This window comes from Ceratotherium simum, chromosome 3 (genome assembly GCF_057802395.1).
Source record: "Ceratotherium simum simum isolate JZ-2026a chromosome 3, ASM5780239v1, whole genome shotgun sequence".
In the NCBI taxonomy this organism is placed as follows: domain Eukaryota; kingdom Metazoa; phylum Chordata; class Mammalia; order Perissodactyla; family Rhinocerotidae; genus Ceratotherium; species Ceratotherium simum.
In genome coordinates, this window is record NC_141902.1 from 14,234,089 (window position 1) to 14,259,787 (window position 25,699).

At 39.2% G+C, this 25,699-nt stretch overlaps 1 protein-coding gene across 2 annotated transcripts in view; it reads right to left on the minus strand.

Moving 5' to 3' along the window:
• PRORP (protein only RNase P catalytic subunit) overlaps positions 1–25,699 on the minus strand; it is a 130,121-nt gene that overhangs the window by 6,195 nt on the left and 98,227 nt on the right. The window lies entirely within an intron of this gene.

Here is a 25,699-nt window from a genome sequence, read left to right on the forward strand (position 1 = left end):
TCATAAGGAAAAGTCCATATTACTTTCATGTACAACCTATTAAACTAAGCTATAAATGGATATATTAAGTAAAAAAAAAGCCAATTAAAATTTATGTTATATAATAGTGTATCAGAAATATAAAAGTTCTTTAATTTATAAGAATTGCTGGGACTACAAAAATCACAAGTTGAAAGTCATTCAAGAGATCCTTAATTTTCTTGGGTCTTGGTTGGAAAAGGCACTGATTTTAGTCTAGCTTGCCCTTACTCATGATTTCTTCCCATGTAGATTTTCAGGATATTATTTAAAATTCTTTAATCAATAAAATTTCATTCATTTGGTTAGTTGTCAAATATTGCTTTAGCACCTGTTATGTCTAATATACATGTAGACTCTCTGACAATCTAATAATGAATTAGCAAGGGCTGAATTTTTTAATTACTGTTTAATGCTTTGGATTTATATATATATATTTTTATCCATTCCACTCCATTACTAATCTTCTTATTTTAGGAAACAGTTGTTCGTTTTATTATCCTTAATTATTAGTTCTAGAATTAAGACACAGAATGGACACAACTTGCCTACTGAATGTGAGCTAATACTCAAGCAGAGAAGTATACCAAGAACAGCGTGAGGATTCTAAACCCAAAGCTTTACAACCAGGAAAATATAATTCTTTCCTTCAAAGCTAGAAATAATGGCTTCTGTGTTTATTCAACAGTTATTTCTCAGGCCTCTCCATGTATAAGGCACATGGTATGTATCACAGCCCACAAAATTTTAAAACACATCGTCCCTGCCTTTAGTGAGGGAGTGCCTAATAATTTTCTTACCCAACTATCAAGCCTACGAAAACATATACGCTGGCTCTACATATACTGGATGGTTAATAAACATTTTCTGATTAGCTGAAGAATATGTCCACATCTATTTTTATCCATCATAAAAGTAGCTATTATGGAAAACTTGAAAAATACAGACAAGAAGAAAGACGAAAGAAGAAACCACTCATACCTCACTACCCGAAGATTGTTAACATGTATTTACGTCTTTTTAGTCTATGCATGTTTATATAATCTCATAAGCTATTATTTTAAAAGTTAGGCTAGTAATCAAAGCAAACATCTACACTAAGACAGTTTGGTTCATGGATTAAAACACCTCAAAAGACATTGAGAGTGCATCTCCTTCAGAATGCACTTATAACAACATTCCTTTGTTAAAATTATGCTGAGATTACAGATTATTTTCAATGAGCCCAGATACAAAATGGCAACTGGATTCATTAAGAGGAATGACAATTACTTTTTTAAATTTCCAATGAATTCCCACAAAGCTACTGTAAAGATACAAAAAAAAATTTCAAACAAAAACAATTTTTGATACTGATTACTTAAGTTTCCATGCAACTGGGAAGACACGGCTTAAAGAAAAACACAATTGGGTCTTCATATCTATATCCTGGTTTAGATAAATGGCCTTGAGTTTACTAATTTAAGTTAAAGATAGTGGCCCAAGGAAGGGCAGAAAAGGCTTAGCTTGAACTACTCTGGGGCACCATCTTGTGGCTGAGAAGTCTCTACTAGCAGCAGCTCTCTGAAAATGGTGCAAACAAAGGAGAATAAAGGAAAGACACAGGAGAGACTGATGAGTGTACAGAATAAAGGCACTGGCCTGAAACTCTGTGACGGTCTAGCTATGAGCGCACTTCCTCTGGGGTAAATTCTAAGGCTAGATCCAGTGGGCTGGGTCAGAATCATAGGTATAGTCAAAATAGTAAAGAAAAAGAAAATTCACCTTAATTCTATGTTAGATCAAAAATGAAAACTGGGAGGAATTTCCACTTCTGGGAAGATGGGGTAGATGTACTTTTCCCTATCTCTCCCACTAAGTACAACAAAACCCCCCAGACAGGATATATAAACCAAACATAAGAAGACCTTGAAAGGTAGAAAGAAAAAGCCAGACTGGCTAGGGCCCTTGGGACATGAGGAATGACAAATTGGTGAGTTCTTTCAATTTTCTTTTTGCCTCATATATCCTAGACTTGGAACTGAAGAAGCCAGCAACCTGGAAATGCCAATGGACGTAGACAAAAAAAGACCAACAAAGGCCTATTCTCTCTAGCCAAAGGAACAGGAAAGAGGCTGTCCAGCAAGACAGAAAACTCGTTAAAATGATGATTCCAGCAGACTGTGATGTTATATATATATGTAATACCTAGAGCACCATTAAAAACGCTATACAAAGAGATACACTCAAAGATACTATAGATTAAAAAATAAAACAAAACAAAAAAACCACTATAGATACATAAAAATGAAATTCTAAAAAAGGTTCAAGTAGCCCACAAGAAAGCAGGGAAAATAAAACAGAGAAAAAAAAAACAGAGATGGCGGAAAATAAAAAATAAAATGGTAGGCATAAGCCCTAACATATCAGTAATAACACAAAATATAAAGGGTTTTAATACATTAATTAAGAGACAGAGGTTGGCAGAGTGGATTAAAAAACATGACCCAACTACTATATGCTACTAAAAAGCAACTCACTTCAAATATAACAATATAAGCTGGTGGAAAGTAAAAGGATGGAAAAAATTATATCATGCAAACATTCATCAAAGGAAAGCTGGAGTGGCTACATTAATATTAAATGAAATAGATTTCAGAGCAAAGAAAATTACCAGAGACACAGAGGGACATTATATAATGATAAAAGGGTCACTCCACCAAGAAGACACAGCTATCCTAGATGTGTGTGCACCAAACAATAGAGTTTCAAAATATGTGAAGCAAAAACTGATAGAACTGAAAGGATTTCGAAATAGACAAATCCACAATTATAACTGAAGACTTCAACACTCCTCTATCAATAACTGAGAGAAGAATTAGACAGAAAATTAGCAAGTATATAGAAGAACTCAACAGCACCATCCATGTTCATGGACTCGAAGACTCAAAATAGTCGAGGTGTCAGTTCTCCCCAAATTGACATAAGCATTTAATGCAATTCCTATCAAAATCCCAGCAAGATTTTTTTGTAGATACAGACAAGATTATTCCAAAACTATATGGAAAGGCAAAAGAATAAGAATAGCTAAAACAATTTTGAAAAAGAAGAATACAGTGGGAAAAATCAGTCTACCTCATTTTAAGCCTTATTATACAGATACAGTAATCTAAATTCTATGATACTGGTGGGGGGATAGACATATAGGTCAACAGAACAGATGATCCAGAAATAAACCCACACAAATATGCCAAGGAAAGATAGCCTTTTCAATAAATGTTGCTGGAGCAATTGAACATCCATAAGTAAAAAATGAAACTCTACCTAAATCTCACACCTTATAGAAAAAATTAAATCAAAATGGATCGTGGACTTAAATGTAAAATGTAAACTATAAAGTTTTAGGAAAAAAAAAACTAGGAGAAAAATCTTCATGACACAGAGCTAGACAGAGTTCTTAGACTTGACACCTAAAATAAAGTCCATAAAAGGAAAAATTGATAAAATGGATTTCATTAAATTTAAAAATGTTTGCTCTGTGAAAGGCCCTGTTAAAAGGATGAAAAGACAAGTTACAGACTGGGAGAAAATATTTTCAAACCACATATTCAACAAAGAACTAGTATCTAGAACATATAAAGAACCCTCAAAACTCAACAGTTAAAAAAAGCGAACAATCCAAATGGAACATGAGCAAAGATCTTTCACTGAAGAAGATATACAAATGATAACCGAAGAAGACATACAGATGATAAATAAGCACATGAAAAGATGTCCAACATTATTAGCCATCAGGGAAAAGCAAATTATAACCCAATGAGGTATCACTACATACCTATCAGTCTCACTAAAATAAAAAATAGTGATAATATCAAATGCTGATGAGGATGTGGGGAAACTAAATCACTCATATGTTGCTAGTGGGATTTAAAATGGTACAGCCACTCTGGAAAACAGTTTGGCAGTTTCTTATGAAATGAAACATGCAACTACCGCACCATTGAGTTACTGCACTTCTGGGCATTTATCAGAGAGAAATGAAGACTTATGTTCACATAAAAACTTGTACACAAATGTTTACCTACTTAGGTTTATTCATAATAGCTAAAAACTACAAACAATCCAGATGTCCTTCAACATGTGAACAGTTAAACAATTGGTACATCCAGACCATAGAATATTAATCAACAACAAAAAGGAACAAACTATTGATATTGCAACAACTTAGATTATCTCCACAGAACTGTACTGAGTGAAAAGAGCCAAACACCAAAGGTTATATATATCAAAGGTATGATTCCTGTCATATAACATTCCTGAAATGAGAAAATTATAAAGACTGAGAACAGATTAGTGGTGGCCAGGGGTTAAGGAAGCATGGGGCCAGGAGGGAAGTGTGTGTGGCTATAAGAAGGCAACATGAGGGATTCATGTGACAGAAATGCTCTCTATCTTGACTATATCAATATCAATATCGATATCCTAGTTGTGATATTATAATATTGTTTGGCAAGATGTTATTATTGGGGGAAATTAGGTGAACGATACATGGGATCTCTCTATTATTTCTTACCTCTGCATATGAATCTATAAATATCTCAAAATAAACAGTAAACAAACAGAAGAGCCAAAAAAAAAAAAAAAAAAAAAACCACCCCCAAACCAGAAAACCTCAAACCAAAACCAAACTGGGCCTTCACAGGAAGGATAAAGGGGTGTGTGACAAATATCCAATGTGTACAGAATGGTCAATATCCCACAAAAGACAATCCTCTCCTTGAGACTATAAACACGGATTAGGTTTAAATGAGAGAGTGGGGAAGAGTATCCTTGAGCTCAGGGCAGTCCTGACCAGAGAAGACGAGATCCACTCTGGGCTGTCCTCAACCTGGAGAACTCAGAGATGGTGGGGACAATTCTGGATTTGCCTAAAGGGTATGGAATCTGGGCCACATAGCGGAGCAAAATAATCAGTACAACTCATTCTAGAGAATATCTAAAATTCCAAGTTGATTCCAGAACTCCAGGCGCCCAGTACCTCAAGGTTAACCTGGGATCAGATCTCACTCCCCCTCCCCTGTCCTCCCACATTGCTCCTTAAGATGTCTAAAGGATAATTCTCCAAAACCCAGAAGAGTAAGAACAAATTTCAGCGTAATATTTGGTGCAAACATTTTCTGGTTTGGCTTCCATTCTAATTTGGTTTATCTCCTGTAGGAACAGATAAGAGGTTTTTTTTTTTCACTCCTAAGTGACACACTTACTTTTGGCATAAAATTGCTAAAGGGAGTTCCTGAGCTTAGGGTAAAAATACATTTGGCAGGGCTACACGTGTTAGAAATAACTGCGTAGGGATGCTCAGGAAGCAGAAACGCTGCCTGGGAGGTGGACGAGGCCAAGGAGAGCAAGAGCTTTTCTGAGTAATCCTAAACAGCAGTGTAACTTCCTTTCTCTATTCTTAACTTTTTACCTCCCCCTCTGCAGTCTCTGGCACTTCCTGGGTTGTGTGGACTGTAGATCTTCAACAACTCTAAAGCCTTTGGGATCTGATGTCTACAGATATTAGAAGTTCTGTGCCAGTTATTCAGCAAGATAGCTATAATCAATATACTTCATATATAAGAATACTTATTATAGAATACCTTCAGGGAAGAAAGTTTTGGAAAAAACCCAAAGTCATCAACAGATGAATACATAAATAAAATGTGTTATATACATACGATGGAATATTATTCAGCCTTAAAAAGGAATAAAATTCTCATACATGCTACAACATGGATGAACCTTTATTAAAGACATTAAGTGAAATGAGCCAGACACAAAAGGACAAATATTGTATGATTCCATTTACACAAGGTACCTAGAGTAGTCAAATTCATAGAGATAGAAAACAGAATGGCGGTTGCCAAGGGCCTGGGGAGAGGAGAATGAGAAGTTATTGTTTAATGGGTACAGAGTTTCAGTTTGTAAAGATGAGAAAAGAAATCGGGATCTAAAAAAGCTCCATACATTGCAACTGCTTGACTGTACTTAAAGAAACGTGGCTGTTTGTCTTATGGAATTTCCCACATTTAGATTTTGCTAACAGCATCCCTATAGTATCATGTAACGTATTTTCCAGTCCTCTATGTTTCCTATAAATTGGTAGGTGGATCTAGAGACTTGATCGGATTCAAGGGTTTTTTTGATCTGTATGTACGATGCGTGTGTGTGTGCTCGTGTTTGCGTGTGTATATTTAAAATTGCAGCCCTGGTAAAGTAAAAAGGCCAGTTCATTCATCAAACATTAATGAGAACCTTCTCTGTCAGTTGCTAGGCAGGGGGTACAGGGGATACAGATATAAAGACACATTTATCCCTAACCTCCAGGAGTTTGCAGTCAAATGACTGTAATATAATGTAATAAGTGCCAAGAGGGAGCACAAAGGATGGGCACTTATATCAGACTGGTGGGAAGGGTGGTCAGGGAAGTCTCCACAGAGGAAATGACAGCTGAGCTGAGTCTGCAGATGAATTATCCAGGCAAAGAATGGGAGTTTCCAAGGACAAGGAGCAGCATGTTGAAGGTGAGGGCTCTCTATTAGCATGCTGAATTCAAGGAACTGCAAATTGTCAACTGTGGCTCAAGCATACGTGTGGGAGGATGAGATGGGAGTGCCAGAAATAAGGCGGGAAATGAATGTAGGGGTCAGATCACAGGGGCCTGGTAAGCCGTGATAAGGAGTCTTTTACCCCCTGAAAGCAATGGGGGAAAAACAAAGGATTTAAAACAGGAGCGTGACATGACTACCAATTTAGACAGGTCAAAATTGTGGGTTGCAAGAAGACGGGCCTCGAATAAGGAGAGCAAGCAGGGGGCTTCTGCAGTAATTCAGGTAAGAGAGAATCAGAACTGAGGCATTGGCAGTAAAGATGGAGAGGAGAGAGAGCCCTCTGACAGCAAAGCAGAACTTACCAGACTTAGTCATTGATTGGAAATATGGAGCGGGATAAATCAAGGAAGATTTGGACAACTGGATAGCGGATGGTAGCAAGACAGGGTCTATCAGAGGAGGAGCTCATGACACCCCTAGGTGGGAGATGTCCAGCGGGCAGCCAGTTATGAGACTTGACCATTTAGGAGAGGGCTTTGGGCTGGAGATAAAGATGTGGAGTCATCAGGGAACACAGGGCGGCAGCAGCCGTCAGCGAGTAGATGAGGTAGAACAGCTTAGGATACAGACTTAGAAGGGAAGAAAGCCAAGGATGGAACCTCAGGAACACTATTATTTAAAGGGTAGAGTGATAAGACAAGACTTTAACGGAAGCTGAGGAATGGCCAGAGAGAGAGAAGAAAAACCAAGAGACAGTGGCCCCTCAGAAAGACTACAAGGCACATTTCAAGAAGGAAGGAGAGGCTGTCAGTGCCACAGACACACCAAAATGTGGCCTGCAACCCGGAGGAGTCATTTGGAGGATGCCCTGGGGGGCAGGAGTGAGATTTCAGTCAGTTCCCTAAACTCTAAATAAGGCTGCAGTTTGCTTTGTCCAGAGAGACTGTCTTACAAGCGTGGCTCTATTTTGCTTATGAAAAATAACAATCAATTACGCTTATTTCAGATACTGAGTGGTGTGGCCTCTTCCAAACCTCCAACCTCCCAGAAGCTTCACTGTAAAGAGAAGAGGTTTTTGGTTTTGTTTTTTTTAAAGAGGGAAGACACCTGAGAATATTTATATTCTGATCAGAAAAAGCCAGTAGCAAGGCAGAGGCTGAAGATACAGGCATGGAGGGGATAAGTGGTGGCACAAGGTTCTGAGAAAGCAGGCAGAGGGAATCGAGAGAACACATGGAGAGAACACCTCTTGCTCTGAGACAGGTCTAAGCACAGACAAGTTGGTTGGGTTATGTGGTTGGTGCATGAGTGTGTGTGGTGTATATGTTGACATGTGAGGTTGTTCCTCGTGATATCTTCTATTTTGTGTGCAATGGGAAGTGAGTCACTGGCAGGGGGGTGGCAGAGGGGGTGGAGCAGGAGGCTTGAGGGCAGCAGTGCAGATGAGACACAGGAGTGGGAGCCCACCGCAGACGTGTGAGCCAGGAGTGCCTAGAGGCAGCAGCAGCAGGCACAATGGAGAGATTTACAGCACTCAGCATCCTGGCTGCATGCAGTGAGACAGTCAGTGCGGATAATAATCGCCCCTAGCTCAGGCTAACATTTGGTCAAAAGGCAATTTCAGGTGGAACCATAATCGAACCATCAGTCATCTAATATTACTCTCCCTATCTATTTACTATTAAAGATATTCCAAATTTATATTTAGATCACTATAGGATCTATGCTTTTGGGTTCTGACCTGAGTCAGGAATTCCAAATTCCTATTTATTTGCTCGGATCTCTTTATCTATAAAATGTGAATAAGGTGCCCCCCCCACACACATCCTTAACTGTTATCATTTATCAAGTCATCATCAACAAAAATGTAAAATGTCATCACTCACACACAATTTCTATATGAAAAGATCTTTGGAGAAAGCATCTCAAAACCACCTGGCTTTCAGGGCAAGCTGTTTCTGGCAACGTCTCCTCCTTGGTCATGACTTGAGGAAACACAACTAGGGGCCTATTTGATAAGGTGGTCCCAGGAGGCCGCATGTTAGTGCTGAAGTACGTTTCCTTCCACCTGTAATGAGTCAACGAGGGAATGGTGAGGAGAAGCTGTACTTGTCTTAGCCTTGGTTAGGAGCAGGCCCCCATTCTACTCCGCTAGTTAGAGCCCAGTACTCCGTGGATCATGCACCGGTGTCATTCCCTGGCAGCTGCTGACGCTGTTATTCGATGTGAGAAATGAATGGGTGTAAACAGCTCTTCGGGAACCACAGAAAGTTCAAAGATTCCTGCACTCAGCTGTGGATCGTTTCTTTAAAGGATCTGATGTAGGAGGGGAGCTTGATTAAAGTAGAAACTGGTCTCTCTGAAAATGGTCAGCAGCTGTTACAGGTGCATACTGTGAGCGGGCAGGTGGCTGAGGAGCACGGCATCATGCACTTGGTGGCTCTAAGCTTTTGGAGGCCTCGCTTTTCTCAGATAAACCAGGCAAGTGCTCACACCAGGGAGGACATGAAGTGATTTCATCTTGGACCTGCCTCCTCTTTACACATACACACTGCTGTAGTGTTCAGCATCTGAGCTGCAAAAGGAAAGCGGGTTAATTTTAAACAGAGTGTTGATGTGAAAGAGAATATTTGTAGTTATTTGTATAGTTATTTATAAGTGGAGAGACTTAAAATTCCAAAAAAAACAGAAGAGAAATTCTTAAAATAACCACAAATAGCCTGCCTACTGTTCCACTATAAAAGAATACCAATTTCTAATACTGGTTACACAAATTGTTTGGGAGACTAAGCCAGGAAGTACATGTCCACTTTTTAGGCTATAGCTTCACTAAACACAACCTCACAGTAACTTGGGGCTGAAACAGGGATGAATGGGGGGGGTTTTCCTCTTTGAGTCTGGCTGGATTTCAGGATATGATGGCGTTAATTAAGTCAAAAGCAGACAAGAGAAAGCCAGAAAAGTAAATAAAGATTCTTTGGATCCTTTTCTTTCATGTGCATTAATTAATTTTGAAAATTATTTCCCACAAACTAAGAGAACATGAAACCACTTCACGGACACAGTCAATGACTGATGAAGTCTCTGGAGGCAGTGTTCTCGGACTTGGAAGATCACAAACACATATTCAACATTTTCCTGTGTACCTCTGAAAACACCACCAAGGACGAGACTGCAGGAAACCCACCAAGGTTGTGGCTCGAGGCTTCTCATCATGTTTTCATTTGCCTGCTACTCATGGTGCTGTCTCAGCATCAGTTCTACCTTTGAGAGCTGCTGCTGCTTGCAGAGCAAGAGAGAGATCACTTATTTAAAGGAAGATTAATGATATTTCCTCGCTGGAACTGTTCAAGAGCTATATACCATGTAGGATACAGATTAGCACTTGATGAAAATGAGAGATGGAAGAAGATGAGAAAAGGAAGTGTCTTAGAGAAGCAGCAGAAGCTGGGTTGAGAAGCAAGAGGGAAGCTTTCACTGGGTGGTATTCCAGGAGCGGAAGCTTCATGAGCCTGGTGGTGTAGCTGCAGAGAGGAAAGGCTGAGACTGAGCCAGGGTCCTGCTCCCATCTCTGGGACCAGGTGCTTGGGGCACAGAAGATTTAAAACTTTCATGACTGACTGATTCTATAAAGCTCTTTGAATCTCCTGGAAGAAAGTATATACATACACAAAATACTATTACTTTATTATGATATCATAAATGACCCCCCTGGTTTATTATATTAGACTCACTATGTCCTATATCCTGCTTCTGACAGTCTTTGGTATTTTCGGGAGATTTCAATGATCTCATGTTGTCTTTAGTCAATGAAACAATTCTACTGAGGAAGAGAAATGCCCTTCCTGCCTTGGGAACATCCTGTCAAGTGTGGGATGTGTTTTCTGTGTACCAGGTCTTCTCCCATGCCATTAGCACCCACACAGTTATCCAGCCTTTTAGAAAACGATTACATTGTTGGCTTGGATGGATTTTCCCAGCTAGCTGAGAGTCAGAGCTGTCTAGAAGACAGAAGATTTGGCTCCTGACTCATAGTGTGACTTTTCTCCAAACATTCACATGCATTCTTTGGTCTTTGTAGTTTCTCTGTGAGATATTTGTGTTTCCTTTATCATTATGAGGCAGGAAAGGACAGTATTTTGAAGACTGAAAACTAATTTCAGGAAGATTAACTTATTCTGATGAATTTTAATTTCCACTTCAAAAGTTTATTAAAAATCCCCCCCAGGGTTCTAGATCCAGTCAATGATCAGGGAATAATTTGCTCACACTGGGAAAGTAAGTAAACACCTTCAGGCTCATAAGGCACCATTTAATGACTAGAAGAGAACGAATATGGTGAGCAGGGCTCTGGAGGCTTGAAAATTTGTGTCACCTCCCCATGGCTGTAGTGATTCTCATAGCTTTTGTCTTGGTACAGAGCCATACACGACTGTACACTATGGCTACTGATTTTGTTTTTTGGAACAATCTTATCAGCTCAAAAGATATAAAAGACCTAGGTATATAAAAAGATACTTTGGATATCCCCAGTTAATGTTCCAAGCCTTCTAAACAGTTCTGCAGTGGAAGGGCTTACACAGTAAATGAAACTGACAGAGACATAAAGGAGACTTTTCCAATTTATATCTATTATTTAATAGTATAGTAATAGTAATTAAGAGCAGAAGCTTTGGCGTCAGGCTGCCTGGGTTTAAATTCTGGTTCCACTCTGTTAGAGCTGTGTGACCTTGGGAAAGTTACATTTCCTCTTTGGGCCTCTGTTTCATCATTGGTAAAATGGAGATACAAATTGGGTTATTATGAGGATTAATTTAGATGCATGTAGATACAAAGCACATAGAAAAGTACTAAATAAATATTAGCTATTATTAGACAGCTGTATCAGTAAATTTAGACCTCCAAGCCCCACTGTATTCCCAACGCCCCCAGCCCCTGCCAAAAAAAGAAAAAGAAAAGAGAGATTCTTTTGGCATTATCACAGACTTGGATGATTTTTGTGTTAATCTCTCTGTCAGCACTTGTTAAGAGTAGAACATAAGCTTTCAGGTTAAGAAGGCAAAAGGAACACATGCATCTAATCTTAATCCCACTTGGAATCTCACTAAAACCATAATACAGAGTCTTTCTAAAATGACAAACCCACAAAAACTTGGAGAACAAGAAAGGAGACAACAGCAATAAATTTGGAAGCTGGAAAGCAGATGGACAAGTGGTAACTGACCTTGCAGATCCAATAAAGTCAAATTTGAAGAGGAGTAAGCTAAGAACCAACCCAATTTCTCAAAAGACTCCAGAACTGAAAGTAGTGTGTGGAGGTGTGTGGCTTAACTAGGGGGAATTAACAGGATTCAGCTGAAGCTGTTGAAAGACGTTTAAGAAACGTCTGATTCCAGGATTTGAGCCCGCCCCTCCAACCCATCCATATTGCTTCTTTTGGGGTGGGGGAGGGAAGTCTGAAGGTTCATTACTTGGACGTGGTAAATCAGAGGGTCTCTAGACTGGAGTACCAAGCACATTTGACAGCGTGAGTACCATATTTAGAATACGGATTATGTGAATTTGTGCATATTGAATGCAGAGAAACCCAAACATCTTCCCCTACTTGGCTCTCAGAACACCGGCAGTAAGGCCTTTACTCTGCAGTCAAGAGACTGGAAACTCTCCTTTGGGGAATCTGACCAGCAAAAGAGGAAAAAACCCTAAAGATTCTGATTACTGGGAATTCCCCAACAAATGGCCCACTCAGATCACCCCACTGTAAAGTCAACAGTCAACAAGCCCCACGTACACACTCAGAGCTTCCAATCTGCTCTTTAGATCATGTTTAATCATAAGCAGATAGCAAAGAATGATCAGACAGCTGTGGAGAGCCTGTGAAATGGAAGAGTCCAAAACAAACAAGGAAAACAAAAAACTGAAAAAACAAAGACTGTAAAGGGAGAAGCAAAAATCCCACAAAAACCTCTCACTAAAATCCTATGAGATAACATAATGCATTCGTGAAGCAGATTTTTTTTTAAAGTAAGAAAATAAAGAAGAGCTCTTGGGAATTAAAACATGACTGCAACCATGAATTTAAAAAATCAATTGAAGGGCGGGAAAAGAACACTGAAGAAGCCTCCCAGGAAAAGAGATAAAAAACAAGAAATTTAGAAGGCCAGTCTGGGAGATCTGACAACTGAATAACAGAGAGAGAGAGAACAGGGAAAACAGAGAGGAAGGAGTCATAAACAAAATAACCAAAGAACATTTCCCCAAACAGAAAGATACGAGTTTCTAGAATGAAACAGTCCATTGCATATACAACTCAATGGATGGCAAACAGACCATATGAAGTCACACTACCGTAAAATTTTAGAACACTAGAGACAAAGAGACAATTCCAAAAGCTTCCGGAGAGAAAAAAGCAGAAGATATAGGAAAGATCAGGAGTCAGAATATCTTTAGACTTCAACTTCATGGAAACATGAAGCATTGTCTTCAAAATTCTGAAAGAACAGTATTTCTAACCTAGAGATCTATTTTCAGCCACTCTATCATAAAGACATCCTCAGCCATGAAGGCTCTCAAAAATTTTACGTCCCATGCACCCTTCCTTAAGAAGCTCCCGGAGAATGTTTTACACTAAAGAGACTAACCCAAGAAAGAAGAGGACAGGAAACAGGAGAACCAATACAGGAGAGAGGCAATGGGAATTGCAGGAGGATGGTGAAGAGAGATCCCAGGATGATGGCTATGAATTAGACACAGACGGCAATCAGGCCAGATTGGAAAGTGACTCCAGAGATAGCCACACTGGGGACAGTCAGCATCATAATCCCCGCTGCCAGCACACCATTATTTTAACCTAAGCATAGAATGCCTGTGTGAGCTTGTACTTGGCTTGTCTTAACGACAGGCTGGAGTTACTATACTCCCCTCCATGCCCTGCTGCCTGGATCAGTGAAGACTTGCATTTTACTGAGAATGCAAAAATTTTTTGCTGTGATCTACTCCTGAAAGCTGAAGGAAAACCATGGTGACTCTGGAGGACGAAAACAGGAGCCTATTCTGTTAACCGTATTTCTGTGGCACGTCACGTACCTGGTCCAAACTACAGCTCTGCCAGATGCCCTCACTGTGGTTAACCCTCTGTTTCGTAAGACTCAAGTACGATCTTGAACCCTGACTTCTCCAGAAGGGGCTCTTATAAGCTCTCAGAGTTGTCAATGCCAGATCATGAACCAAAGGCTCTGTTCACCTTCTCCAGGGAGCTGTCATCTAATAGTGACAATACTGCCCTTTTCTCACACAGCTGGGGTTGAGCTTGCTACTCAGTTTTTCAAACCTAAACAATGAAAGGCAAGAAAATTATTTACACTATAGTCACGTTGATGTTACCTGGCTGGGGATGGGGGTAGGGGGAGGAAGAGGTTAGGAGGGGAAAGGAGAAGAGGTTAGATGGGGCACATAGGGAGCTTCTTAACCCAAGTGGTGGGTACAGAGGTGTTAGTTTTATTATTACTCTTTACATTATATATTTACACTTAAAGTCTTCTTTATACATGACACGGTTTACACACACACACACACACACACACACACGCTTTGTATTGCGAACCATATGAAGTTGCCAAGACTACCATTTTTGAGGTACAAAAATAGCAACTTCATATGTTTAAATCTAGTTCAGCCTCAGCAATGTACCTTGTGCCCTTGAGGCAAGTTAAGAGCCTAAGTTTCCCCATATGCAAAATGTGGAGTAAAAAAAACAGCAGAGGATTTCTTAAACGTAATGAACACTCATAACTGTGTTAACTCTCATATTGTGTATGCTCAATACAATAATTTCTGTCCTCTAAAAAGTTAAAATGTAAGACTTTAATGGGGAAATTCCTTTGTGTTTCCCAGAGAAAGGATCTGGCAAATATTATATTCATATAACTATAGTTCAATATAACGTAACAATGAGGACTTAGGAACAGTTTTTAGAAATCCCCAAACCCTCACATTTCCCTCACTTCTGCTTTTCTTAGCAGAAATGGGGACACAGAAACTGGAAATGACAGGAAGCAATAATGGGGATGTGTTTTGAGGGAGAGGTGTGAGAGGAGGAATTAGATATAAAATGAGATAAGTGTATTCACCATTCTTCTCTAATCAAGGCAGAGACATGAGTGGACTGACTTGGTTCTCGGTAGAAGAGCTGTTTTGAGGCTCTTTTTTCAGGTACATAGATTAAAAATTCACGTAAACCAAACAGAAGAATCTTTTCTAATTTTCTCCTTCCTAATTTTCTCCGATTATGATGTGTCAGAAGCACTTTAAACGTTTTTATATACATCATCACTTCATCCTCACAGATGCCCTATGAATTTGGTACCATTATTACCACCCTGCTCCTAATGCCTTTTACATATGAGGTAACTGAGGCTCAGTGAGATGAAGAAACTAGCTCAAGGTCACAGGCCAGTAAACAGCAGAGCTGGGTTTAAAACCTAGGTAATTCTAACCTCAACCCATGCTCTTCATCAGTAACCTTCTTCCTATACTTTGTAACTCTTGATCCTAACTCCTTTCTTTTCAAAATGTTCCCTTCTTAATCCTGCCCCTTATTCTACAGCTAACTGTGACTATGATTTTTCCAGTAGCATCTACTGCCCCATCCTTCCTAAGTGAGTTGTTGGAAATCCCTAGGGACTTTTGTTTGGAAGCCTAACACTATATTTCTCACTACGGGTATACACAAGTAGTACTTGGCAGTATGTTGGGGGTCCTTGAAGCCATACGATAAACAAGGCACATCCTCCTGGAGTGACAATTTTACTTCAGGTTTTATTTTTTGGGAGAATCTCCTTGTTTTTAATTTGAAAACATAGAGATGCTGTGATATCTTCAAATGCAAGATCTGTACTAACTTTTAAAATAAAACAAATAAGACTCCAAAGACGTTTTGTACTTGCAGAGTCATACCTTCCAACCTTTGAGGAAAGGAGCTCTTTCTCCTCTGCAAGGAGTGTGAGGATTGACCACCGGATTGTACAGTAAGTCAGCTGAGCACTGCACTCCACCCAGCCCAGGAACAAAGTCACAAGACGGAACATGGCCCTAATCTGACTGGTCAAAGGCCTTCCAAAACTCTGCATTTGGAGATATATATATGTTAAGGAAAATGCAAATTTTAGAACAACATGTTTAACGATGGCATTTCTGTACAAAGTAATTATGGATGTATATGTGAAAACAGTCTCGAAAGGTACACACTAAACTGTTATCAGTGGTTTCCTCTGGTGAGTAGGACTGAGAGAACTTTCAATTTCCATCACTTGCTACTGCCTTTTTTCCCAATAAACACGTACACTACCTTTGTAAAGCAAGAAAAACATCTAAAGGTTAAAAAACAGCAACAACAGGGTAGGGGAAATGGGTGAAAGTGGTCAAAAGGTTCAAACTTGCAGTTATAAATAAGTTCTGGGGACGTAATGTACAGCATGGTGACTATAATTAATAATACTGTATTGTATATTTGAATGTTGCTAAGAGAGTAGATCTTAAAAGTTCTCATCACAAGAAAAAAATTGTAACTATGTGAGGTGATGGATGTGCTAACTAAACTTAGTGTGGCAATCATTTTGCGATATAGTCATACGTTGCTTAACGACCTGGATACATTCTGAGAAATGCGTCATTAGGCAATTTCATCATTGTGTGAACATCACAGAGTGTATCTACACAAACCTAGATGGTATAGCCTACTACACACCTTGGCTATATGGTACTAATCTTTTGGGACCTCTGATATATGTGGTCTGTCATTGACGGAAACGTCATTATGTGGCTCATGACTGTATATACGTATATAAAATAATTATGTTGTACCCCTCAGTTATACAATGTTATATGTCATTTATATATCAATAAAACTGGGGGAAAAAACCCAACAACAACAACACACAGTAATGCCAAAAACCAAAGATAAAAAAGGATTCCTAGAGATCTTCCAAGTCAGTAACTCACTGAATGATTGAGCTTAAAAGTCATTCTGAAAATTGGCAGAACCATGCAGAGTAGGTTCTGCCTGAATTTATTCAACTCAACTCAACAAATATTTATTTTGGCGTCCACTCTATGACAGGTACTACTTGAGGTGCTGGGTGGGATATTTAGATCCTTATATCAATAAGACACTTCTTTTCTTAAAAGAGTTCATTCCATAGGAGACAGACATATAAACAAACCACTGTGAGATATATGATTCTAATGCAATACAACTAATACAAAAATTTACCAAATGAATGTACCTGTTCTGCTCCAGGTACTGTCCTAAGCACAGGTGGACATAAAGGTGAACAAGACATGTTCCCTGCCCTTCAGGAGCTTAGAGCCCAGTGAGAGTAGATACAAGGTGTTGGTAGAACCTCTATAAGGAAGAGACAAAAGAGGGGCCTATGGAAAGTTTTGAAAGCTAAAATGGAACTCCCAGTCAGATAGGGGAGGGTGAGAGCATTCTAGATTAAAGAATCTGCAAATGCAAAGGCACAGATGACACAGATGAATGACACAGCATGGTATGTTTAGGGGGAAACAGGAATTTTAGGATCATGGAGTGTACAGTGCAAGGGGGGAGGAAGAAAAAGCTGAGAAGTTGAGAGACAGGCCAAAAGGTACATTGGGGTCAAATAATCAAGACTGTGCACTGCACACAGGACCTTGGGTTTACGTAACGAGAAGCCTCTGAAGGCTGAGGCAGGGTAGTGACACTGCAGATGTCCATTTCAGAAAGGGCATTCTCACTGAGGTTCCGAACGTAGGGAGGTCAATTATCAGACTTCAGCAATAGTGAGAGATGAAGAGAGTCTTATTAGGACAGAGAGGAAAAGACGGACTGGAGCAGTACAGCCCAAGTGAAATATAATGAGAGCCACAAATGTTGACTATAAGTTTGGTGACCACATTAAGAAAATAAAAAAGAAACACACGAAATAAATATTAATAATATATTTTATTTAACCTACTGTATCAAGATATTATTTCAACATGAAATTAATATAAACATTATTAATGAGATAGTTTCTATCCCTTTTTTATACTAAGTCTTTGAAATTTGGTGTGTATTTCACACTTGCAGTACATATCAATTTGGTTAGCCACATTTCAAGTGCTCAACAGCCCCACTGGCTAGTGGCTACCATATTAGACAGTGCAGGACTACAGGGATTGATTTAGGAGGCAATATTAGCAGGATTTGTTGACTTAGTGAATGTGGAGAATAAGGAGGTAGAAATATCTGGAATTGCTGGCTTGGGTAACTGGCTGGAGAGTGGTACCAGCAAACCAAATAGAGGATATAGAAAGAAGAATAGGTCTGAAGGAAGAGGAAGGAGGAGACAGAAAGTTTGGTTTTTGAGTGTTAACTTTGAAATGCCTGAGCATGAAGTTATTTGCCCAAGATGACCTAGCTAGTATGTGACAGAGCCAGAATTTTGATCCAGATCTCTTTGATGCCAAGCCTTTCCTAAAGATTCCTCTGAGTGGGGATTTAACAAAAAGAAAGATGAGGCATAGAAGGTCAAAGTCTTCCTTTATTTTCATACCTTCATACTGACATGCATCAACAAACAAAATTTAAAAATCCAAGTATGTGAAGCTGTACATTCCATCTCCAAATTAATAATTTTTCACATTAATAGCACAGCCATAATTTTCAATATTTTTGAAGAAGAAAATAAGAGATTTTTTGAAATGTTTCTAATTTTAAAAATCTAATATAAAAATACACTTTTCAAGGCACTTTACTATTTTGTAAATAAACACTTAGCTTGGAAGAAGTGGGATTTTAAGATTTCATCAAAATTATATCCATACCCTGGGCTGGCCCCGTGGCTTAGCGGTTAAGTGCCCGAGCTCCCCTGCTGGCGGCCCAGGTTCGGATCCCGGGCGTGCACCGACGCACTGCTTCTCCGGCCATGCTGAGGCCGTGTCCCACATACAGCAACTAGAAGGATGTGCAGCTATGACATACAACTATCCACTGGGGCTTTGGGGGAATAAAATAAATAAAATTAAAAAAAAATTATATCCATACCCTAAGTGAAGATATTAATTTCTAAGAATAATCTAATAGTCAGTAAATTACTAAGACCTTCTGATATGTTGAAGAGTTAAAAAGTGAGGGGATCCGGTCTGATTCTATATGCTAGTTCAAGCATGTTTACTTGAACTAAATTTTGGTTTCTCCTCTAACACCTGTATGTGTAATATGGAATAGGAAAAATGATACCTCTAAAAGGTGAGTGGCATCACAGCTGTCCCTAAGATTATTTTCTGTCTCAAAACACAATTGGTTGCCCTAGAAATGGCTGTGATTACACACACACATGCACACACGCACACAAAAGTATCTATGAATGGGAATAAACAAGCAAAGAAAATAACCTGTTTTCAAAGGAATGATTTTCCAAAATAGAAACAGGTAAACCGAGAAAACCCGCCTGGGGAAGTTTTAAAACAAAGAAAAGAATGGCTTAAAAGCTGACCGCTACCCAGGAAGCAATAGCCACACATGCTAAAATTAGAATGTGTGTGTGCAAAACACAAAGAAATTGTTCAAGTAATAACTTTGGCAGTAGGGAAATGATTTATGAACCACCAACTCTATGCCAGTCCATACAACAATCCTATCAAGCACTCTGTTTCAAAAACTTTTCTAACTTTTTTTATAGAGGCCAGAGCAGAAGACCCTTGGTTTTCTTTAGTAGGGCAATTCATGTGAGTGGGGACTTGTTTCCACGTGACATGCCAATAAGATGGCGTGACTCTGGTATGGCTTTATGTACATACTGCTAATAGGCAATGTATGAAATGCAGAAGAAATAATGTGTCTTGTATCTGTCACCTGTAAAAAAGGGACAAGAATCCTGTTTGTAAGACGTAGACCAGGATCTAATTCTAGAATATATTGCACTTGGGAGTTATAAGAAAATAATTTTACCGACTGTCTTAGCTCAGGCTGCCATAACAAAATATCATAGACTGAGTGGCTTAAACAACAGAAATTTATTTCTCATAGTTCTGGAGGCTGGAAGTCTGAGATCAAGGTGCCAACATGGTCGGGTTCTGATGAGAGCTCTCTTCCTGGCTCACAGATGGCTGCCTTCTCGATAGGTCCTCACATGACAGAGAGAGCTCTATGTCTCTTCCTTTTCTTATAAAGACACTAATCCCATCATGAGTGCCCCACCCTCATGACCTCATCTAAACCTAATCATCTCCCAAAGGCCCCATTCCAAATACCATCACATTGGGAGTTAGGGCTTCAACATATGAATTTAGGGGGTACACAGTTCAGTCCATAGCATGAATCATATAGTCTTTTCTTGTTCTTCATCCATTCACTGCCTGATCTAACCAACTCATAGTATGCTGCCAAGTTGGTATTCAAATACTGAGAAGAAAAGGGGCTCCAATGTGATCATTTGCCTTGAAAAAATACTGTTTGTTTTCAGGGAAGCAGAACATCTCTGAAAAAAGCACAGGATGTGGATTTAGTGTAGTACTAGAGAGCTGTTACCTCTAGGCAAGTTACTTAGCTTCTGAGCCAGTTCCCTCATATGTAAAATGACAAAAATAAATACTCTGGTTTCTCTTCAGATCGTATAAATCTTTCACTTTTTACTAAAATGACAAAAATACAACTACTTACTCCATAGGGATATGTCAGTATAAAATCAGATAATATCTATGAAAGGCTCAGTAAGCTGTAAAAGACTACACATCATTATTGTTAGGCTATGAAAGCACAAAAATGTGGTACATTTATATATAGTTTTGATATACTCTAAAAGATTAAAATTTAGAGAATTAAGAAGTTTTCATGAAAACTGAGTTGATATATATCTCGAAAGATTCTTTAATTCCTTGCCTTATGCACATCCATTTCTTCTTTCTTAGTTCCACTGTCATCACTTTAGTTAAAGATGTCATTAGGTCTCCTGATTGGTCTTCCATCCAGAGGACTGGTCCAGGTTTCTCCTGGACCATGGTTACTTTTCTTATAATGTTGCTTTCTTCATGTCATTTCCCTTATCATCCCAATTTCTGGGATTGGTAAACTGTCCTAACCTGCAGGCGTAAACAAATCCAGAGAACTACCTGGTGAGGGCAGGGCTAGATATGTGGGTTTGGGAATAACAACTTTATACTACAGGGCATGGTAGTGTGGCATGGTGGGAAGACCACAGAATTTGGAGTCAGATTGGTATTCGAATTCTGGATCTGTTACTCGTATTTATGTTCGCTGAAAAGTGACTTAATTGCATCTCAGGTTCCTCATTTGTAAAACGGGAATTTTATTGCTTACTCATGGGGCTGCTTAAGCACAGCGTCTACCTTTAACAGAGTAAACAATACATTTTAGTTTCTGTCCCTTCACACAAAACAGATAGAAAAATAAGATGTATTAATAAAAATAAAATGGTTATGTGCATTGTATGTTTAGAGTTTTGTTTGCTCCACTTAACAAGCAGATATTATATCTAATTTTAAAGTTCAAGAAGATAAAATAACTAAATTAGAAAGGGGAATTATTTAACAAAAAACTCACATCAGTTGCCAAAATAAATCTTTTAATATATTCAGATATCTCCCTGGTCAAAACGTGAAATGTAAATCTACAGCTGAACTGTAAATCTACTTACGTTGGAGAGTTATGTGGTTATTTTTGCCTGTGGAAGAGGATAGATTTGAAAGAAACAAAACTGGAGATGAGAAATCAGTGAGGAGGGTATAGTAAGTATTTAGGCAGATGCTAAGCACAATCTGATGAGAAGGCTACAGAACAGAGGGAGAGAAGAGAATTGATTTGGGAAATAATTAGGAGGTAAAATTGGCAAGACTTGGTGAATGACTGGATACGTGGGTTATGGAGAAGGAGGAGTCACAGATCACTCTCAGGTTTCTAGATTGGATGACTGGAAAAATGGTGGTTCCATCTGTGGGTGTAGAGATCTGGGAGAAAGACGTTGAGTTCAGTTTTGGACATACTTAGCTTGAAGTACATGTATAGGGTAGAGCTGTAGAATGGAACTTGACACCATATAAAAGGGTGAGGTCAACCAAGATGGGGCCTGAGACATAGCCTCAGGGAATACCAACATTTAAGGGGAAGAGGAGGAAGGAGAGCTCAAAAATAAGACAGAGATGACAAGGAATGGTTAGAAAACATAATGAGAAGGGTAAGAGTGTAGACTCAGAATTCAAAGACATAGTTTCAAGAAGAATAATGTTATTAAACGCAGAGAAAAGGTCTGAATGTTTGTCACCCCAAAATTCATATGTTGAAACCTGTGGTATGTGATGGTAAAAAGGTGGGGCCTTTAGGAGGTGATTAGGTCATGAGGGCAGACCACCTCCCACCCATGAATGGAGTTAGTGCCCTTATAACAGAGGCCCAAGTGAGCTCTCTCACCCCTTCTGCCACGTGTGGTTACAGTGAAAAGATGGCCATCTATAAATGAAGGATCGAGCCCTCACCAGACACTGAATCTGTGGCACCATGATCTTGGACTTCCCAGCCTCCAGAACTGTGAGAAATAAATGTTTGTTGTTTATGGTATTCTTGTTACAGCAACCCAGACAGACTAAGACAAGAACTAAAATAGGTCCATTGGAATTGGCAATTAGGAAATTACTGATGGCCTTAGCAAGAGCAGTTTCAGTGCAGTGATGGAGGCTAAGCCAGACCCCAGTAGGGTTAGTGAATAAATGGGTAGCAAGAAAGAAATTGTATACCAGTCTTCTGGGAAGTTTAGATAAGGAGGAGAGAGACTAGAGCAAGCTAGCTGTTTAAGAGTTAATGAGGGGCCGGCTCCGTGGCTTGGCGGTTGGGTGCACGCGCTCTGATGCTGGCGGCCCGGGTTCGGATCCCGGGAGCGCCCCGAGGCACCACTTCTCCGTCCAACGCGAGGTCGAGTCCCACGTACAGCAACTAGAAGGATGTGAACCTATGACATACAACTATCTACTGGGGCTTTGGGGGGAAAAAACTGAATAAATAAAATCTTTAAAAAAAAAAAAAAAAAGAGTTAATGAATAAAGCAATGGAGCCCCAAGAGACCAGAGAATCAAAAAAGCATGTCACAGAGAGCCCAGAGTGGTATTTCAAGAAAGAGGAGATCAATAGATCAATAAGTAGAAATATAAAGATAAAACAGTGTGTTATAGAAGGAAGAACATGGATTTTGGAATGAGATATGTCTAATCCTGTGACTTTGCCACTTACTAGATATGAGATAAGTTACTTAACCCTTTCTGAGCCATAGTTTCCTCATCTTTAAAAAGAGAATACCACTACCTATGTAACTGTTGTGAGAATTAAATGAGATGTTGCATATAAAAGTGCCTAGCATAGGCACCTTCTGCTTGGTCCACAGCAAGTACTCAACAAATAATAGCTCCTGTTTTCCCTCAGAAGACACTGGTAACACTGAAGAGTCTCATTTCAATTAAGCAGTGAAGATGTATGTTAAGTTGTGCAGGGTTAAGGTATTCAGTTATGAAATACTAAAAATAGGGAATAAGAATTGAAAGAGGAAAGGGTTTGAGAGAATTAACCATGCCTGAAGTCTAAAAGAGTGAAGCAAGTGAAGTGTCAAGAGGGAAGCAAGGCTACGGGAGCAGGAGCCCTCATGTCTTGTATATGATTAGCATACGCCCCCAAATTATTTGAAATAGAAGTCCCTCATTGGTCTATAAAGGATGAGATTTGCGACAGAGATCAAGTTTTAAGAGGCTGGACATGGAAAAGATCAAAAGACAAACAAGGCCACCTCAGGGAGGAAAGTTGTTGGTGGAGCTGATGCCTGACGTTGTTGATCATTTCAGTAAAGATGTAGGAAACACAATATTTGGGGAAATTAGTTTCCAAAGCAGATCTGAATCCAAGTATCCTTGGACCTAATTGTTAATGAATGCGAAGCACACAGCTAGGGAATTTGTGGGCAGAAAACATTCCCTAATTGCACAATCTCTAAACCTTTCCATCTGATTTTAACTATAATGATGTGCAAGTAAACATACTTCTCAATTTTTCCAACCTTACATGCACAAAGAATTACTCTCTTCAAACACACATTTCATTCTAATAATGAGACTTGACATGATACCTTCCTTAGATAAATTCGAAGTTATTTTCCAGATTGCCGTTGGGGGGGGATGTATTATTAATAAGTGTTTTCAGCTCCATATTTTGATCACAAGGAAAACCTGAGCTTTAAAGAATTTAGAACTGAGCAGAATCACAAGCCAAGATAACGATATAATGGAATCCAATGCTATCCTTTTCCCAAATCTCTCTTCCTAATAAATACATGAAATGCAACTTTGTCTTCAAAATACACGGCACAGACTTCTTACCAACTGCACATTTAACTGACCACAAATCAAGGTGGAAGAACCACTGCACAGTTCAGAAAAAAATGATGCTGTGATCACTGTGAGGGAAAAGAAACTGGAAAAAACACCCCATGTTTTGCTGTGCCAAGGGAAAAAAAAAAAGAAATTAGAGAACTTTTCAAAGGCAAAGAAAAAAATCCCTCAATTACTACTGAAGGTAAAGAAAGAAGCAATACGTGAATTTTAGAGTGGCTTAACAGAGGGAGTCTGAGGAAAGACAAAGGTTGGTTTCTCCACAAAATCCTCTTCAACCCCATGGGAGGGGACTGCACACTTTCCTGAAAGGAAGGGGTTGTGCTCTGGCTAATCCTGAAACATTGCAACTGACTGACTTTACTACATGAAATTAATTTTGACAAACATCTAAATTAAGCATAGTAGACAGGACCGCTGTGTGGAGCTGAGCTGGCTGTGCACTGCACAACTCTAGGGGCAATATTGACATGGACTATCAGGTGAGAGGCGCCCTGTGGTGTTATGCACTGCAGCAGCCCTGATGGCAGGCACGTATTAAAAACAAGGTGAGCTCCATGAGGGCAGGGAGTTTTCTCTGTTTTGTTCACTGCTGGGTCCCTGGTACAAAGAGTAGGGCCTGGTGAGTAAGATGATCAATAAATATTTTTGGATGGGTGAATGAATTAATGAACGAAAGAAAAAGGGAAAACTGAAGTCTGAGGGCAGAGAAGAGAAATGAAGTGTATCTTAGAGCAGGATTCCTTACTGGAAGAGATTGAGTGAGTCAAAAAATCCAGAACCTTGAAATGGAATTCCCACCTGTAATGAAAGAGGAGGAGGAAGGGGTGATAGGACCAGTTAGGACTGTCTTGCCAGGTTTTACTGTGCTCTGGCATGGACTTATTGGGTGAGCTCAGGTTACACAATAAAGAGGGGTGGAAAGACCATGTTACATGGATGGGAGATTTTCTTCTTAGTTAGCAAGTTAAGTGAGTCAAGAAAAGTTCACTTAATTGCTTTTTTTCTACATGGCCATAACCATATAGGGAGGTGGAAAAAAGATATGATTTTCATTACGAACCCCCCCAAAATAAATTCTTGAACACATGATCAAGTGAGATAAACACTGCAGAAGTGATCTGTAAACTGTTATATGCTACCATAATGCTAGCTGTTTTTATTATCCAATTAATAGAAACAGAGTTCATAAAGATTAGCCAGCCAATTATGCCCACTGACCATATTTTGCGCTTTCATGTATATGCATGTATATAAAACAGGTAACTTAACTATTCTTTGTGTATACTTGATTTTAATTCTGTTCTACTTATCAGGTTTCAACTAGACCTAAAATTCTGTTTCTTTACAACCCTCAACATCATCTTTACATCATCCATAAATATATATAGAATTCCTAAGGACATGGGCTATGGCTGATCTATGAAGGTTCTTTTCACATTCCCAGTATTTTTTTTTATTTCAGCTACAAAAATTTATTTCAAGAGAGTTGATGCCTCCTCTATATAACCTATTATGACTTCTCCAATGGCATATCACAAACAATTCATCTTGCCATGGAAATCTGCTGAGTCGCTCCAAATTCTGAGCAATACAAAGGGATTTACTGAACCATATTTTTTCTGTTTAGAGTTTTTTGGGACACACCATCTGTAATTTCCATTAAAACAACCAAACAAACCAAACCAAAACAAAAACACATA